This window comes from Oncorhynchus keta, chromosome 13 (assembly GCF_023373465.1).
Source record: "Oncorhynchus keta strain PuntledgeMale-10-30-2019 chromosome 13, Oket_V2, whole genome shotgun sequence".
Lineage (NCBI taxonomy): Eukaryota > Metazoa > Chordata > Actinopteri > Salmoniformes > Salmonidae > Oncorhynchus > Oncorhynchus keta.
This window is the reverse complement of record NC_068433.1, coordinates 27,020,751-27,038,200: the sequence shown is the minus strand read 5'-3', so window position 1 is coordinate 27,038,200 and position 17,450 is coordinate 27,020,751. Positions and strand designations below refer to the sequence as shown.

The window sequence follows — 17,450 nt, the reverse complement described above, 5'->3', positions numbered from 1 at the left end:
AAGTGGACAAGAAGGAAAAAATCAAATATCACAATAATATACAGTAACTGTAAATAAAAAATCTATATGAAACAAATTATACCTAAGAAGTTTACAAACATTTGACAAAAGAGAGCTATAAAGATGACAAAATGTAGGTATAAAGAATTGTCAAAGTAAATATGTCTATGCCATATGTTGCTAGAAATTCAAAACAGTTGCACATGGCAAACAATTTATATTATTATCAACAATAATCACCAAAAGGTAGGATGTGGAAATTTCCCTAAGGTCTCTATGTTTACATGTATTTATTTACATGTTTCAATCAGGAGAAAAGAGGCTAGAACGCTCTGGGTTGGTGGTCAGAATGTCTATGCGGTATCCAATCAGAGAGTGGCTTTAATATGTGGCTGTGGGCCTTGATATCCCATTGCTCACAACCACAGCAGAGATCAATTCTCCTGGAGGGCCCTGAACTTGGTCATCCTGTGATATCTTTAGCTTCTACTGGCAGCTCCTGGAAGGCTCCGGGGGGAGATGGCCGGAGAGAGATAGAGAAGAAAAAAAACCTGACTCCATATCAGAGGATCAATTTTCACTGGACCTTGAATATTTCATGTAGCTGGTCTTACAGCAGACACACAGAGGAGATAAATGGCAAACGACCATGTCCGTAAACCCCACTCATCCACACAGACAGCACACACCCACCCAGCCACTTCACCCCATGGGCCACGCCAGAAGAATCATGTCTGGATCAGATTTCTGGTCACACTGACCATGTGGTTTATGTAACGCTCTAACACTGAAACATCTGTTAAGATGCACCAGACCAGAACATCCACATGTCCCATACATTAAAAACAAAGTAATGTCTTAAATTTACCAGAGATTATAGTTTCTATACAGTGGTTTAGGCTTAAGGCTACAAACCACAAGGTTTTAAGATATCATTGATATCATTGATACAAATTCAAGATTATTTTGTTCAGTTCAAATGTTGTTCATCTTTCTGATAGATGTGTGCATAAAAATAACACAAAATGACAGCAATCACATGAAAGGGGGATTTTGGTTGCCAAATGTTTTTCTTTCTAATATTTTCAATATGACACCCTGTTCCTTACATACACAAAACTATGTCCCACATATTTGAAAATGTAACAGAATTTGCCAGCTAAATGCTATAAAATAAAAAACAAATAATTTCAGAGAAGCCAGGATATAACCAGACAAACTAAGTACAGTAACTATTGCAATTACGCAAAGATGGTATGGGAAAGACCATCCACCCACATACATGCTACATTCAAATATTACTCAATGCAAGAAGTGAATAACTTACGCCCAGGAGCCGACAGGCCATCTTGCATTTCAGGCAAATGCCATATGGGCTTGTTCATTTTTAGCCTAGTGGGCCTGTCTAACTTGATCGTTATCTGGCTAATGATGGGGGCCTCTTGCCTGGCTAACCATCCACATTGCTCCAGCCAACTGACATTTCTTCTCCACAAAGATTCTGGATTTTCTTCCCTTTCTGACGATTTCTAGAATGCAAACACATTCTGACTATTCTGATTGGTCCCAGAAACCAATGGGTTGGGCCAGAGCCGGCATACATGATGATGTTATCAACGTTGATACTCTGGTTGGTTATATTTATTAGAGATGATCCAGTCACTGATTCATTTGTTTTGTACAACACCCCTCAATTCGAAGTCACACAAACAACTTCTAGCGTAGCAGTTTCAGACTGAATGTATGTAGCGATCAATAGAGCACCTGAATTCAATTCAGGGTGAGTCGTCAGGCAAGGAGGCCTCAAGGTAAACAATGTGCCGGTGTGGGGACCTCGAGGAGAAAATGGGCCAGTGTGTTAGAAATGCCAGGGTCGATTTCTGGTCCCAGTCTGCCCCTGCCTACCCCTGACCTCAAGACTATAGTACAACCTACTATAGCGATGCCGTTTCACTGCCTGCTTCCAAATACATTCCTCTCTGAAACGGGACAAGTCAAACCCTGTATTTGTTTATTATGTAAGTATGCTTTTGACCTGGCTTTCTCCCAAGATGGCTGTAACTGAGAGATTTGTTCGTGTAGGCATCAGTGCTGGCTATCAGTGGAGAATTATTTATAGAAATCCTCCCGTCCGAGATAGATGAGGGGAAAGTATAGGTTAGGGTAGATTTTGACAGGATGTCACGAACATCGATGTGAAGAACACCTTCGACATCAATGAATTATAGAAAATGTAAATGTTATACGTTTAGATTACGGTCATCTCATTGCAAACCTCTTCTATTATATCGGTGTAATGTAGGCCTATGAGGCCAGATCACCCAGCAAGCTTAATAAATATGCGATACACATAATGAAAAGGGCCTGTCAAGCCGACCATGTCTGTGTTGTAGAAAGAAAATACTCATTTCAAGGGGACGCACAAAACAAAACCTTTAACTGATCAAATCTATTGCATTCATTTGCCAATTAAAATAGAATGTAGGCCTATCATCCATTATGAGGAGAACTGAAGATTAGGAGTATTGACATAACAAACACACACACACACACAATCATGTCTTATTTAGGAAGTGGGTGTAAGTGACTCTTATGGATAAAAGAGACTCCAAATGTTTCTGATTTAGTTCATATATAATCTATAACTGCTTTATCAGTTCTCTAACTTTACACGTGTCACAGTTTTTTTTAAACTTTCCCACTTGTTAAAGCGCAATATACTCTGTCAGTACATCCTTAAGAAATTTGAAATATGTCTTCTGTATGAAACAAATATGATATGCTGCAGTGCATATATTCACAGTGTCTTGGACCTAAGATTCCATAGTGGAGCTCCAGTGATTGCAGGACACTCTTGATAAGATGTCCTCGCTCTCTTTCTCTATCTCTGCCTTCGGCCATAATAGAATACGTGAAGGCCTTGAAATCTGACAAGCCAAAATGTATTTAGTATTGATGTCCCTCCCTGTCAGATTCAACAACAAATCAAATTGGCTGATTTCTCCCCTTTTTCTGAATGTTTTTATCTGCAGCAGAAGGGCCTGGCCATTGTCATTCAACGGCAGAACCATTTTGGAAATCACTGCTCTCTTTGTGCTCCCTCTCAGTCTCCTTGTCTGTATTCCCTGATGGGCTGTCCTAGATGGAACACTTCCTTTTGTAATTTCCAAGTTATGTATACAAATCCCCCTATGGCAGAGAAAGGAAAGGGGGAAATGAATGAATGAATGAAAACCTCTCAGAGTGAATCAAATTATGGCTTACGTTTTTAGATCATTTTAGTCATTCTCTCAGCATTTCAAAATAGAATACATGTTGGAGTCTCCAGAATTTACATGACCTGACTTTACATGAATTAGCTGTGCCACAAAATGCATGTTCAACTAAAAACTTTTCCATTATCAATAATGACTGATAATTGTGGATTTACTAAATCACCAACCCTATCAATAATTTTCTCAGCATGTCAAAACATGCACTTAAGAGTGTATAAAATAAGAATGAAATAGCAGGACCACTGCGAATGCTCTGCATAGAAAAATGATCATGTTTAACTCTTTTTTTAAACTAAACAAACTACATAAAGCTCTGTGATGCATACATGAGTGTGATTTTATACCAAATACAAATACAAATGCACATGACTGACATATGGATGGATATAACTTCAATGAATACAGGTTTGGACTGGAACCTTAACAGCATAAGCAGACTATGACACTATCACACACGCAGGGAAAGTCTATGAGTCAACGATATTATTGAACGACATCAATAAAAGGGTCAGCTAAAAACACTAATCCATTCAAAGTCGTAAAACATAGTAAAAACCAAAGAGGTTATAACAAAAAACAAACATTGATTTTCCTATTTCCTAGAGCCTGCAGTGCATTCAGAAAGTATTCAAACCCCTTGACTATTTCCCAATTTTGTTAAGTTACAGCCTTATTCTAAAATGGATTAAATTGTAACTTTTTTTCTCATCAATCTACACACAATAGCCCATAATTATAAAGCAAAAATAGTTTTTTTAGAAATGTTTGCAAATGTATTTATTTAAAAACGGCAATATCACATAAGTATTCACAAAGGTTTTCAGACCCTTTATTCAGTACATCGTTGAAGCACCTTTGGCAATGATTACAGCCTCAAGTCTTCTTGGGTATGACGCCACAAGCTTGTCACGCCTGTATTTGGGGAGTTTCTCCCAGTCTTCTCTCCAGATCCTCTCAAGCTCTGTCAAGTTGGATGGGGAGCGTCACTGCACAGCTATGTTCAGGTCTCTCCAGAGACGTTTTCTTTCTTTTAATTAAATGTTTAAAACATACAATACACTTGTAGTGAAGCCGCTCAACAACTACATCACATTAGTCATCTAACAGCCTCCCATCCAGAGCGACACACAGAAGCAACCAGGGTCAACACTCTGCTCAAGGGCACGTCGACGCCCTGCTCAAGGGCACGTCGTCAGATCTCCAACAAGATCAAAAAACTGGGACCTGAACCAGCGATCCATCAGCCACCGGCCCAAGTTCCCAACTGCCAGACCTCCAGAGATGTTAGATTGGGTTCAAGTCCGGCCTCTGGCTGGGCCACTCAAGGACATTCAGAGACTTGTCCAAAAGCCACTCCTGCGTTGTCTTGGCTGTGTGCTTAGGGTTGTTCTCCTGTTGGAAGGTGAACCTTCGCCCCAGTCTGAGGTCCTGAGCGCTCTAGAGCCGGTTTTCATCAAGGATCTCTCTGTACTTTGCTCCGTTCATCATTCCCTCGATACTGACTAGTCTCCCAGTCTGAAAAACATTCTCAAAGTATGATGCTATCATCCTCATGCGTCACCGTAGAGATGGTGCAAGGTTTCCTCCAGACGTGACGCTTGGCATTCAGGCCAAAGAGCTCAATCTTAGTTTCAACAGACCAGAGAATCTTGTTTCTCATTGTCTGAGAGTCTTTAGGTTCCTTTTGGCAAACTCCAAGCAGGCTGTCATGTGCCTTTTACTGAGGAGTGGCTTCCGCCTGGCACTCTACCATAAAGGCCTGAATGGTGGAGTGCTGCAGAGATGGTTGTCCTTCTGGAAGGTTCTCCCATCTCCACAGAGGTACTCTGGAGCTCTGTCAGAGTGATGATTGGGTCTTGGTCATCTCCCTGACCAAGGCCACTGTGTTCTTGAGGACCTTCAATGCTGCAGAACTTTTTGGTACCCTTCCCCAGATCTGTGCCTCGACACAATCCTGTCTCGGGGCTCTATGGACAATTAATTCGACCTCAAGGCTTGGTTTTGGCAATGTCAACAGTGAAACATTATTTAGACAGGTGTGTGCATTTATAAATCATGACCAATCAATTGAATTTACTACAGGTGGACTCCAATCAAGTTGTAGAAACAACATCAAGGAGGATCTATGTAAACAGGATGCACCTGAGCTCAATTTCGAGTTCCATAGAAAAGGGTCTGAATACTTATGTAAATAAGGTATTTCTGTTTTGTTTTTTAAAATAAATTTGCAAAAATGTCTAAAAACCTGTTTTCGCTTTGTCATTATGGGGTATTGTGTGACGATTGTAGAGGAAAACAATAATGTAATAGACTTTTAAACAAGGATGTAACATAACAAAATGTGGAAAAAGGGAAGCGGTCTGAATACTTTCTGAATTCACTGTATATCACTCCACTCTAAGGTATTCATAGATGTGATGATGACTAAACGCTGAAAGCAAAAGACTGTACAATAATCGTCCTCCTTATTTTTAGAGCAACCTGTTGGTAGGTTATAATTGCTGTCAGATATCAGGGACTTTCACACTTGTTGTTGCCTGCATGTAGCATGCGCCGTAATCACAATGTTTCATTTGGCATAATGTTGTGTTACTTCAACTGCATTTGGAACTGCTGCACACTCTCCAACATGTCAAGGAAAGAAAACTAGTATTTTCCCAATGAACCGTCTTTAGACATTTCAATGTGTTATTGGTAAAATAACTACTGTGGAATATTCATATTCCATGTTAAGTAAATTGTCATGATCAGCATTCTGTTAACTTGTTAATTTTATTTTACTTTATTTAACTCTAGGCCTACACCCCTAAGTGATCCCAGAAATATTTGTAAACCCAACAATATTAATGAATAGCCTATATAAAAAATATTAAATGCAATTTGGAAACATTTTTTCGTCTTATCCAGTCATGATGTAGGCATACAGACAAAAGTCATGAGTCATCAGTCATGATGTAGGCATACAGACAAAAGTCATGAGTCATCAGTCATGATGTAGGCATACAGACAAAAGTCATGAGTCATCAGTCATGATGTAGGCATACAGACAAAAGTCATGAGTCATCAGTCATGATGTAGACCGACAGACAAAAGTCATGAGTCATCAGTCATGATGTCGGCCTACAGACAAAAGTCATGAGTCATCAGTCATGATGTAGGCCTACAGACAAAAGTCATGAGTCATCAGTCATGATGTCGGCCTACAGACAAAAGTCATGAGTCATCAGTCATGATGTAGGCCTACAGACAAAAGTCATGAGTCATCAGTCATGATGTCGGCCTACAGACAAAAGTCATGAGTCATCAGTCATGATGTCGGCCTACAGACAAAAGTCATGAGTGTCATAAATCATAAGATTGGCCCCAAAAGGTTGATCTTTAGAATAACATCCATTATAACTGCATTGTAACAACAGTATTGATTAATAATTATTTCAATTTCAATTCATTATAATCATGTATTCTTATGAATTAATGATGGTGATCACGTAATTTACAGTGAAACATTATACTCAAAGAAAAGCCAGAACACTTGAGCATTGGGGCGCTTGTGTTTGTGTGTGAGGGTTGAGCCTTAGGAAGCTTCTGTGTGGGTGTATGAGGGCTGTGACTAAATGTGTAGTGTTAGCAAATAGTGATCTCCCTAAGGATTAACATCAGGGCAGCGTAATGACCTAATGATCAAGCCACGTCCTCTATAATCCCGCTAATTGTTTTCACCAGGTTGAAGGATTTGGGAGCCGCCCCTGCACCGAGCATTTACCTCCTGAAAAAAAATCGTAAGGGAGGCGTTACAACCATTTTGTAGTCATGGTAGGATGCACTAACATGTTGTAACATCCCTAGCCTACATACATATTAGTCCAGAGCCTAGACCCTATGTTCAGGGATTCATCATTTATGTCAGTGAGGACATGAAGTAGGCTAAATAGGTAAAACTGTGGACAAACGTAAGTGAAATGCTGACTGGGCTAGATGACTTTGAGTTACAAATTATAACGCTACCTATAGGCCTACGACATATATTTATATACATATTATGTATATGTATTTTCGACGTTTTTTAGAGAGAAACGTGTAATCTCGAGTAGCCTATTAGTTCGTCATCCTGCAGTGATAGCCTATATTGTCGATTCCACCAAAATACCCTGATACATTTCTTCTCCTGTTAGGCTCTAACCTATGCCCGGATGATTGAGGTATTAGTCTCACGGGATACATTTCAAGATGATGCAAAATTCATTTTTTTTGCTGAAAATGTGTCACCCAATAACTGTTGCTGTGTGTTGACCTATGTCTGATGAACCAAAATTATTCTAAATTAAATGGCATTGATTCCTCTCAGTTAGGTTACTACCGGTTAAGATTTATGTTAATGCAGATACAAATCAAATAAATCAAATCAAATTGTATTTGTCACATGCGCTGAATACAACAGGTGTAGTAGACCTTACAGTGAAATGCTTACTTACAATCCCTTAACCAATAATGCAGTTTTAAGAAAATACCTAAAACAATTAAAAATAAAAGATAAGAATAACAAATAATTAAAGAGCAGCAGTAAATAACAATAGCGGAACTATATACAGGGGGCACCGGTGTCGATGTAATTGAGGTAATATGTACATGTAGGTAGGGGGGGTGAAAATAGTCTGGGTAGCCATTTGATTAGCTGTTCAGGAGTCTTATGGCTTGGGGGTAGAAGCTATTCAGGAGCCTCTTGGACCTAGACTTGGCGCTCCGGTACCGCTTGCCATGCGGTAGCAGAGAGAACAGTCTATGACACGCGTGGCTGGAGTCTGACCATTTTTAGGGCCTTCCTCTGACAACACCTGGTATAGGAGTCCTGGATGACAGGAAGCTTGGCCCCGGTGATGTACTGTCCCGTACGAGTTTAGTTATACGAGTTTAGTTATTAGATTATTTATGAATATTCAACAGCTGAACATGGCTTTTACTTTTCATATCAGAAAGCTGCTTTGCGAAGTTAAAAGCCCAGAAATAACAGGTTTGTCAAGAAGTTACTCTGTCTCGCAGAGATTTCTTTTGAAACAAGTGACCCGCAACAGACTGGAGACTCCTAAACCCATAGCCATAACATCAAACACTCTCTACTATTTACACCGCAGCAGGGCGAGCCGGTCGCTGCCCAGCAAAATGAGAGAAGGTTAGTGCACACATGTCAGCGGTGGGGTGGGCCGACAAGTACAAGGAAGAGAGAACACTGGTCGCCGGCGCTCTGCGATTTGTGCTGCTCCATTTAAATAACTTGCATTTAAACATGGTAGTGGAGCGCCAGGCACCCAGCATAATCATTGGTTTACAGTGCGCGCGTTGATAGTACTTTTTTATGGTGACGTTTAATCCAGACTCGAGGGGAGGTGTCTTGCAGAGCCCAGACAACCTGGCTCCACCGGCCATCTCTATAGGCTATATGGCTGTCTATTTGAGGAGACATGGTGTAAATCTCTCTGGCAATCTTTACTTTACACTCCCTGTGACACTCACCTGAAGGTAACGAAATGATTTATGGCCAATCAAATGAACCACCTTTCTTTCCCTGTACCAAGAAGGACAACACGATACTGCATACTTGGAAGTTCATAATTTTTCAGACGTGTTGGGAGTTATTGATTTTTTAAGTTGGAGTATTCACTGCATAGCTGCTTCAAACTAATATTTATGGTTGTTATCTTGATAACATGGACATTAGCAAGCCAATGGATATTTTATTAGCAATGTATTGTCCATGAGCAAAGTTTATTAAAGTTCATATAAGCCTAAACAAGCACAATCAGTTCCACGGGAATTTATTATGGACCAACAACTATTCGTTTGGAAATTTGGAGAGAAATGGTAACTTGCAAAATAGTTTTCTATTATTTAAACCACCATCTACAAAATTAGTCTCCCCATTCAAGGGTGATTAGACCAATCTCCACAGTAATATAATAAGTGAATATGTAAATAAATAAACTAAGAGTTAAATAAACATCTGCAAATGGCTCCACTTTAGGGCATAACATTGTTGTTGCTACATTATATCTCACCCTTGATGATAACTCTAGCACTCAAACACAAACACGACACATGAATAAAGCCAACCTGGACTCAGGGGTAGACATAACATAGTAAATGTAAATCCGGGCCCTCTAATCAGCATGAGATGTTATGTTTCGTATGGTATGTATTAATGTCCATCATCCATTTTGTATGATATGTTACGATTTACAAATGTAAGGAATTGCAATTCATACAATATGTTACGAATTTGCAAAACGTATGATATGTTCTGAATTCCAATTTGTTGTGGCTAATGTTAGCTAGTTGGAAAACACTAACATTAGCTAGGTGGCTAACGTTAGCTAGGATAGGTTAGGTTTAAGGTTATGGTAAGTATTTAGGTTAAGGTTAGGGTAATGGGAAGGGTTAGGTAACATGCAAAGTAGTTGCAAAGTAGATTTTTAAAAGTTGTAAGTAGTTAAAATGCTAAAGTTGTCTGTGATGAGATTTGAACACGCAACCATTAGGTTGCTGGACATTCACGTTATCCACCCACATAATCCCGAAGCACCCCTACTTTCGTTTTTGTCATAAGTAACCTTCTGTCTCATGTAACCTTACCAAATGTAACATATCATAGTAATTGAGTGTCCCGGATTTACATTCACTATGTTACGTCTATGAGACCAGGCTGATAAAGCATGATCATTCAATTGTGTTACTTTTAATGCTTGGCTCAAAAGTGTTGATCTCCTAACTGCAACCGTCTTTATATTGTTGCACCATGGGCAGAGAGAGGAACTTGAGTTAGTGTAATATTTACTGTTCACGTTTTATTGTTTATTTCACTTTTGTTTATCCATTTCACTTGCTTTGGCAATGTAAATATATGTTTCCCATGCCAATAAAGCCCCTTGAATTGAGAGAGAGAGAGAGAGAGAAGCCCCTTTAATTGAGAGAGAGAGAGAGAGAGAGGGAGGAGAGAGAGAAAAGCCCCATTTCACCCAGTGCTCAGCAAAGTAGGTCTGTGCCACTCTTGATTAGGGATTGTTCCCAAAAGATGGTTTCAGACATGAGATAATGAGGTCCTGATAATGCGGGTCTCCTTTAAGTTTTTCCCATGAATCCGAGCTGTCGCCAGTTCACTAAACGACACTGTACATCGGCACCAAGCTACTCACTTCTAATTTGTTGCGCACAAAAGCTGATCCACCCCAAATCCCTACTAACAAACGAGGGGCAGGGAACAAATCATATAGGCCTAAAGTTCAATCTTCCTCATTTCTCGACTAATTAACTGGAATCCCACCTTATTCTTAATACAGTGACCAATTAATTTGCGATTTATGTCAAAGGTCCAAGGGGCCCAAGTAGGTCGCCAGGAACATTTGTGAAGGCCTGTGGCTTCACTATGGGCTATGGATCTTATTAGGCGGATGACCCTGGTGCGTAAAGGTTACAGGCTTTTTAGTGCCACGGTTTGAAACCTAAGATTTTTCCTAAACGGATTTTAATTGGTTGGTTGAATGGTTTGTGTGCATGTGTCTTGTATGCATCAGATCCATCCGAATACACACACTGACATTTTAGCACAGAACTGAATGTTTGCTTATCTGCACAACAGCACACAACTACAAAGGCCTGGGAACGTTACAGGTTTCACTATCAAATTGGAACAGGACAGGAGGCCTACAACAGGTGTTAAAGTAGGCCCATAGTTGTATTTACAATACTTTTCTATCATTGTTTTAAATAGCCTATAGTGGCTTAAACTTATCTGACAATGGCAATTGCTTAAATTGTTAAGGAATGTGCATGCTTGTAAGCACGTGGTGTTAATGCATGCTTGCAATTGTGTGCCCAAGTATAACTTTTGAATGTGTATTTTGTAATCACGTTGTTATTAACTGTTTAGGTGTGCATGACAACCAATGATATCACCATAACAGTTCACTTAAAATTCAGTCACATTTTTCCTCCAGCCAATCTTTTTTTCAACCTTTGCAACAGTTAATGGAGACCCTAACCCTCCTATTCTATTTGATGTTACAGTAGATGCTCGTCCAACCAGGTTCAGTTGACGTTCAAACACTCCCCCTCATTACACCAAAAATGTCTTTATGCAAAACATCTGTGGGTACTTCAACAAGGCAAAGCACAACTTCTGATCGCATCCTACTTATCGTTCAGTTGTATTGTCTGCCTTTGTAAATATGGCCAGCCGCATGTTTCAAATGTCACAAGACTCTGACAACTTTAAATGTGGAAACACCAAGTAAAAATAGCCTATAATATGCAGGGAGCCAATGGAAAATCCGGCTGCAATGTGACTTTTATTAAAGTAATGTTCTATGACTTGAAACGAACAAATCATTAGGCCATTTTAGGATACAAACGAGAAAACAACCATTTTGATTGTAAAATAAATGGTGTTATTTATGGAAGAATTGTACGTGTTTAAACAGTTATGTTTGTCGGGGGGGGGGTGGATTGTTAGCATGAAGCATGCATATGGTCACTAAAGTGGTGTATGAATCTGACTTTGGGATCATGCCACTCAAATCTCCAAATCCCCAAATTGTACACGAGTCATGTCAGTGTTTGCACTAACATAGACCGAATTTTAAATGAAATGTAAACACATTCAATAGGCCTAGATAGGTATATTATTCAATTATAACTTGTGAGTTGCTGTTGGTAAATGTCAAAAAAGATTATCATCTCAAGTGGAAGTAACTGTCGCTTAAATTACTGAAGATATGGCAAACACATAAACGAAAGCATGTACAGACTGCTAGATAGTTTACGTTTTCAAAAGTTTTATAAGTACAGGAATTAACCCTGCATGCCAGCAGCGCTTCCCAAACTTTAAAGCGCTTCCATAACTTTAATCTATATGTGGCATAAGGTTATGAGTTCCTTATACAGATAGAGATATGAGTATAGGCGTGTAGCATATGCTTTCTTTTATTAGGCTTCTTCATTATTAAGATGAGCATAACGCTTTTATTAAAACCCATCAAATATAGCATTTTTCAGTATTGAGTATTGAGTATTTTTCAGTATTGGGTATTGAACTACTGTTAGCCAATTTAGGCTATACACATTCATAGATGTTGCTAAAATAGGAAGAATGAGAATATAAACGGTGAGAATATAAACGGTATGTTTGTTCTTGGGTGATATAGGCCTAACCTAAGGCGGGATGCCCAGAGGAATTACCAATAAACATCCAGAAGGCATTATGGCTGAATAGTTTGGAGAGGAATCTATCCAAATCACAGAGGAGCAAGTGATGGATTCAATTGACCGCACTCAACCGTTTTAGTTCGCCGTGTAGTTTAGATTGTTGTTCCCGCTGCTGACAAACCCGTTAATTCACCTAGTAGCAGAGGCAAGGGAACTGGCAGGCAACTCCCAAAACATTTGGATTAAACTGCAAACTCTACTCAAAATCACGTCTAGCCAATCATGTCCCTACATTATTGTTTTTTAATATAAATATCCTAAATGAATCACGTGTGTTGGAGCCTATATCCTTTACGGTTGGTGGGTGTTGGGGAGAGAGAGCCCCACTGCAAACGGTTGAATGCGCAATGAACACTAAAACTCACACTAAAAGCACGAGATGTAAGCCTATAGGTTTTCACCCTTTTTTCTGATGAAGCTTTGAAACATTAAAAACATAAAGGACTTGCTTCACAGCATGTTTTTCCAAAAGGTAATTTAGTTATTTACAATTAGCCTACTACACTCTAAATAAAAAAATAACTAAAACTTGTTGAAATGAATTAACTTTTTCCTCCAAAATGTGTTTATGCTATTAGATCAAAAATATTCTGTTATTAAATGTTTTATAGACTCTCTAGTTCAGCCATTCATTTCGTGAGGACTTCGTCAATATTTCGTTTTTATCGATTTTGAATCGCGGTGATGTAGGTAAGCCTATGTTAGGCTATATCGGAAAAATAAACATCGTGGTGATTCCCACTTTTTTAAATGAAATAAAATAGACAGTTGAATTGTATAAAAACACAGATTTGGGACACATTTGATGTAAGATTGCATCTATTTCTCTGGGGAAAAACATATAATGTCTTAAAATTACTCTACAGCTCACCATTACTCATTTTGTGTCATAACATAGTTAATCAACCATTTCATCTTATAATACATTTGAAAATATCTTACACTTGAGCCTGTCACCAAATAATTTATCACATACTCATAAATCAGAAAGTTAAACCACAGTATTCATTCTAGAATACAATATTCTTCAATCCACATAGTTTCCTAACAATTAAAAAAAAGTGTATCCTTCATATTGTCATCCATTTAGCCTTGCTTGGATGATATCCAACAGCACATATTCCCAAGAACTCTGCTCTGCTGTACACCTAAAATAAATCACAATTTTCAGACCAAAAAAACAACAGCTATTGTAGCCATTTTGAGTTCATCCAGTTGCCCCTGAAGCCCATGTTGAATGGGATGGATTAAGGGGCTCAGCCCAACAGCCTGGGGAGCTACAGGAGAATCCTCCTCATAATGAAGCAGAAAAACCCTCTGAGAAGGTATGCATAGTGCACCGGAGACATGAATCGCTAGACTCAACCCAAAGCTCCTGGACGGCTAGACTCAGCCCAAAGCTCCTGGACGTCTAGACTCAGGGACGTCTAGACTCAACCCAAAGCTCCTGGACGGCTAGACTCAACCCAAAGCTCCTGGACGGCTAGACTCAACCCAAAGCTCCTGGACGGCTAGACTCAACCCAAAGCTCCTGGACGGCTAGACTCAACCCAAAGCTCCTGGACGGCTACACTCAACCCAAAGCTCCTGGACGGCTAGACTCAACCCAAAGCTCCTGGACGGCTAGACTCAACCCAAAGCTCCTGGACGGCTAGACTCAACCCAAAGCTCCTGGACGGCTAGACTCAACCCAAAGCTCCTGGACGGCTAGACTCAACCCAAAGCTCCTGGGTGGGACGTCAAAGTCCTCTCCACAACCTTTTAAGGCTGACAAGATATTGGGTTCTAGATTTTTAAAAACAATAATCATGTTAGTAAGTGATTACTGAATACATGAGTTAGTAAAAGAGCTGTCTGGTGTTTCAGGAGGGAAATTGTGACCACTAGGATGCATGTTTAAGGCACTGGATTGGATTTAATGCTCAGCAATGTACTTGATATCTACCCAACGACAGGGAGAGAACTCAATACTCAAGTAAATATTCATTACTCAGAATGGTTACTCAGAATGAATTCCAGAGCATGAAGACCTATTCTACTGTATTCAAGCAAACCATGGAAATCCGCTATAGTCCCCTTAGCCCCTCAGACTACATGGTGCTTGCCTTTCTGCCTATTGTTTTCCATTTCCAAGGTCTCTATCTCCATGTACATTCCAAAACCATGTAATACAATCTGACCCCATTGCACATTTTCCAGAACTATGGGGGGGGCAGCGTTTTGACATGAGCCACACTCTTATCCCACTTAACCTGTTGAGAGTACCCACCCTAACCCAATCGTAAGATTATTTCTGTAGGATTGCAAGCTTTATGCCGCCCTCAACCTAAAGACAGAGAGTCTTGGTTAAATATTCAATGGAAGGGCCCTGTAGGGTCCAGAGGTACTATAAAGCCACGCAATCAAGTGCAATGCCTATTGCCATGGCAGAGAACTAAATGGACAGAAGATATCCCCATTAGGCCTTCCTTGTCCCATGCAGCAGCAGGGAACCATACTCAAAAACAATGCACTCCCCATCAACGAAAAAAGCTTAGTCTGTGCAAATGTTCCTCTTGTTCCTCTTGTCTAGAAACATAGTTGTATATTATTTACAAGCCCAAGGGCTTATATGAAAACCACACCGCAAACAAACTATATACAATACATACGTACAAAAATAGAAAAGGTTTGTCAGAACAGATAACACATCCTACTACTTATAAATGTATAAATTAATTGATCAGTAATAGAAACCTGTGGTGAGAAATAGATGTTATTTCTAAAGCGGGCAAATGACCTGCGGATTGCTGTCTTTTATGCACTCTCTAATTGTGTATTGTTTGTAATACTGAATGTGATTCTATCAACAAGAGCAACCTTTTCAGTAGAAATATCTGAGTTTTGACCAATTGCTGATGAGTGGTGGCAAATAAGACAAAATAAGGTGTTTCACATGAATGGCCCACATCTGAGTCATTTACCACTGGAATGTACTGCACAGCTACAGGGAGTATAGCCTACTAACATACTATTTTCACTACTTAAAGTATATTTCACTATTACTGCAAACCATTCAGTCAGAAACCAGCATCCATTGCTGTTTTGAAAACATTAGCCAAGGATTCAAAGGGCATGTGTAATGTTTTGTGGTACTTATTACCTGAAGATAAGCGGTTTAGTAAGCAGTTAGTGAGTTCATGCTCTTGTAATATTGCCTCAATATCAGTAAATGCTGCCAGACATTTCAACTACAACCTCTCATACTTCAGTAGCTGGACAGAAATGTGTTTTATCTCATATTTGACTTGACTTACATTGGTGAATTTACAACATTTAGTAAATATGAAGTTGTAAGTCAAGGTTAAGAGTAAAGCTCACTGCAGATGGACCTCATCAGTCAGAAGAGCACAGGTATTCCCAGTGCCATTTTCTATTGCTCTCTGAACTGAAGTAAATCCATTACTTTGACATGCAGTCATTAAACACATCCCCCTAATTAACTCAAATGTTTTTCATCAAAATCGGTAACAAGTTCCTGCAATAATAGAAGAGAGCAAGGGTTGACTTGCATAAAAATGAGTGACAGGCCAGAATCATCGACAGGTGAGAGCTTATCATGTTTCAAGAAAATTGACTGAGTATGGTGCTGATTTTGGAAAGGGCATTTCGCAACCTCTGCATTTGGATCAATGGTCCACATGAATCAATTTGAAAACAGTGATATTACTTACACCTTTGGGGTAAATAATACATGTTAACTATGTTGTCATTGCAATACCTAAAGAACAGGTACGACAAATGTATATTGACACATATTAATTTCAAGCATTGCGCAACTTAATTGACTAAACTTGTCCCTATCATGTGAAGTTGTGTCTAAATGTTCCAAAAGAACAACAACGTTGTCATTACTCAACCCTGCACCTTAGAGGAATGGAATCACTGGTTACTTTAATAATGGAACACTAGTTACTTTGATAATGTTTACATACTGTTTTACTCATTTCATATGTATATACTGTACTCTACTGTATTTTAGTCAATGCCACTCCAACATTGCTCGTCCTAATATTTATATATTTCTTAATTCCATTATTTTACTTTTAGATTTGTGTGTATTGTTGTGAATTGTTAGATATTTTATTCACCGTTGGAGCGAGGAACACAAGCATTTCACTACACCTGCAATAACATCTTCTAAATATGTGTATGTGACCAATAAAATGTGATTTGATTTGATTTGACATACTCCACTCTCAGGTAGTGCCATAAAGTCTCATCCCATTTATCATTTACAATCTGCAAATAAAGACGGAAAACATGAAACACGGGACCCCCATAATCAATTCTCAGAAAGACTAAAAAGTTTGACTTGATAAACATACAAACAATATACATTACATTGCTCCAGTGAGCTATAGCTTTAGTCTCTGTAGGTATTACTGACTTATATCCAGTCTTTAGTTTTTCTGACTGTACAGAACACCTAGGGAAAGGACAGTGTGTATCAAGTGAGAGAAAACACTACTTGATAGTGTGTGGGCATTACTTGTACCAACAAAATTTCTGCTTTTGTCCAGCATAGATAACATTAATTATAAACATTGATAAATAGATATACATGATTCATTGACTCGTCTCTCGAAACAAAAACAGTTATTTTCTCTAAATGTTATTTCTTAAAACAACATTGTCTATGCCTATACTATAACAAACACACTATTGATAAACAATAGGGCATATAAACAAGTCACCTTTGTATTTAACAGGCCCAAACTACTTAGTATACCTACAGTCTACTACACAGACCGGAAACAAACAGAATGGGATTTCGGAGCCTATTAAACAAATATATAACTTTTTGATTGTGATATACATTATCACTCTAGATATGAAAACATTGACAACACCACCTCATCAATCAGTTGTGTTAGGAATGCA

General features: G+C 39.0%; 1 protein-coding gene across 1 annotated transcript in view; it reads left to right on the top strand.

Annotated features, from left to right (window-relative positions):
• LOC118373207 (T-box transcription factor TBX3-like) overlaps nucleotides 1–17,450 on the top strand; it is a 31,684-nt gene that overhangs the window by 467 nt on the left and 13,767 nt on the right. The window lies entirely within an intron of this gene.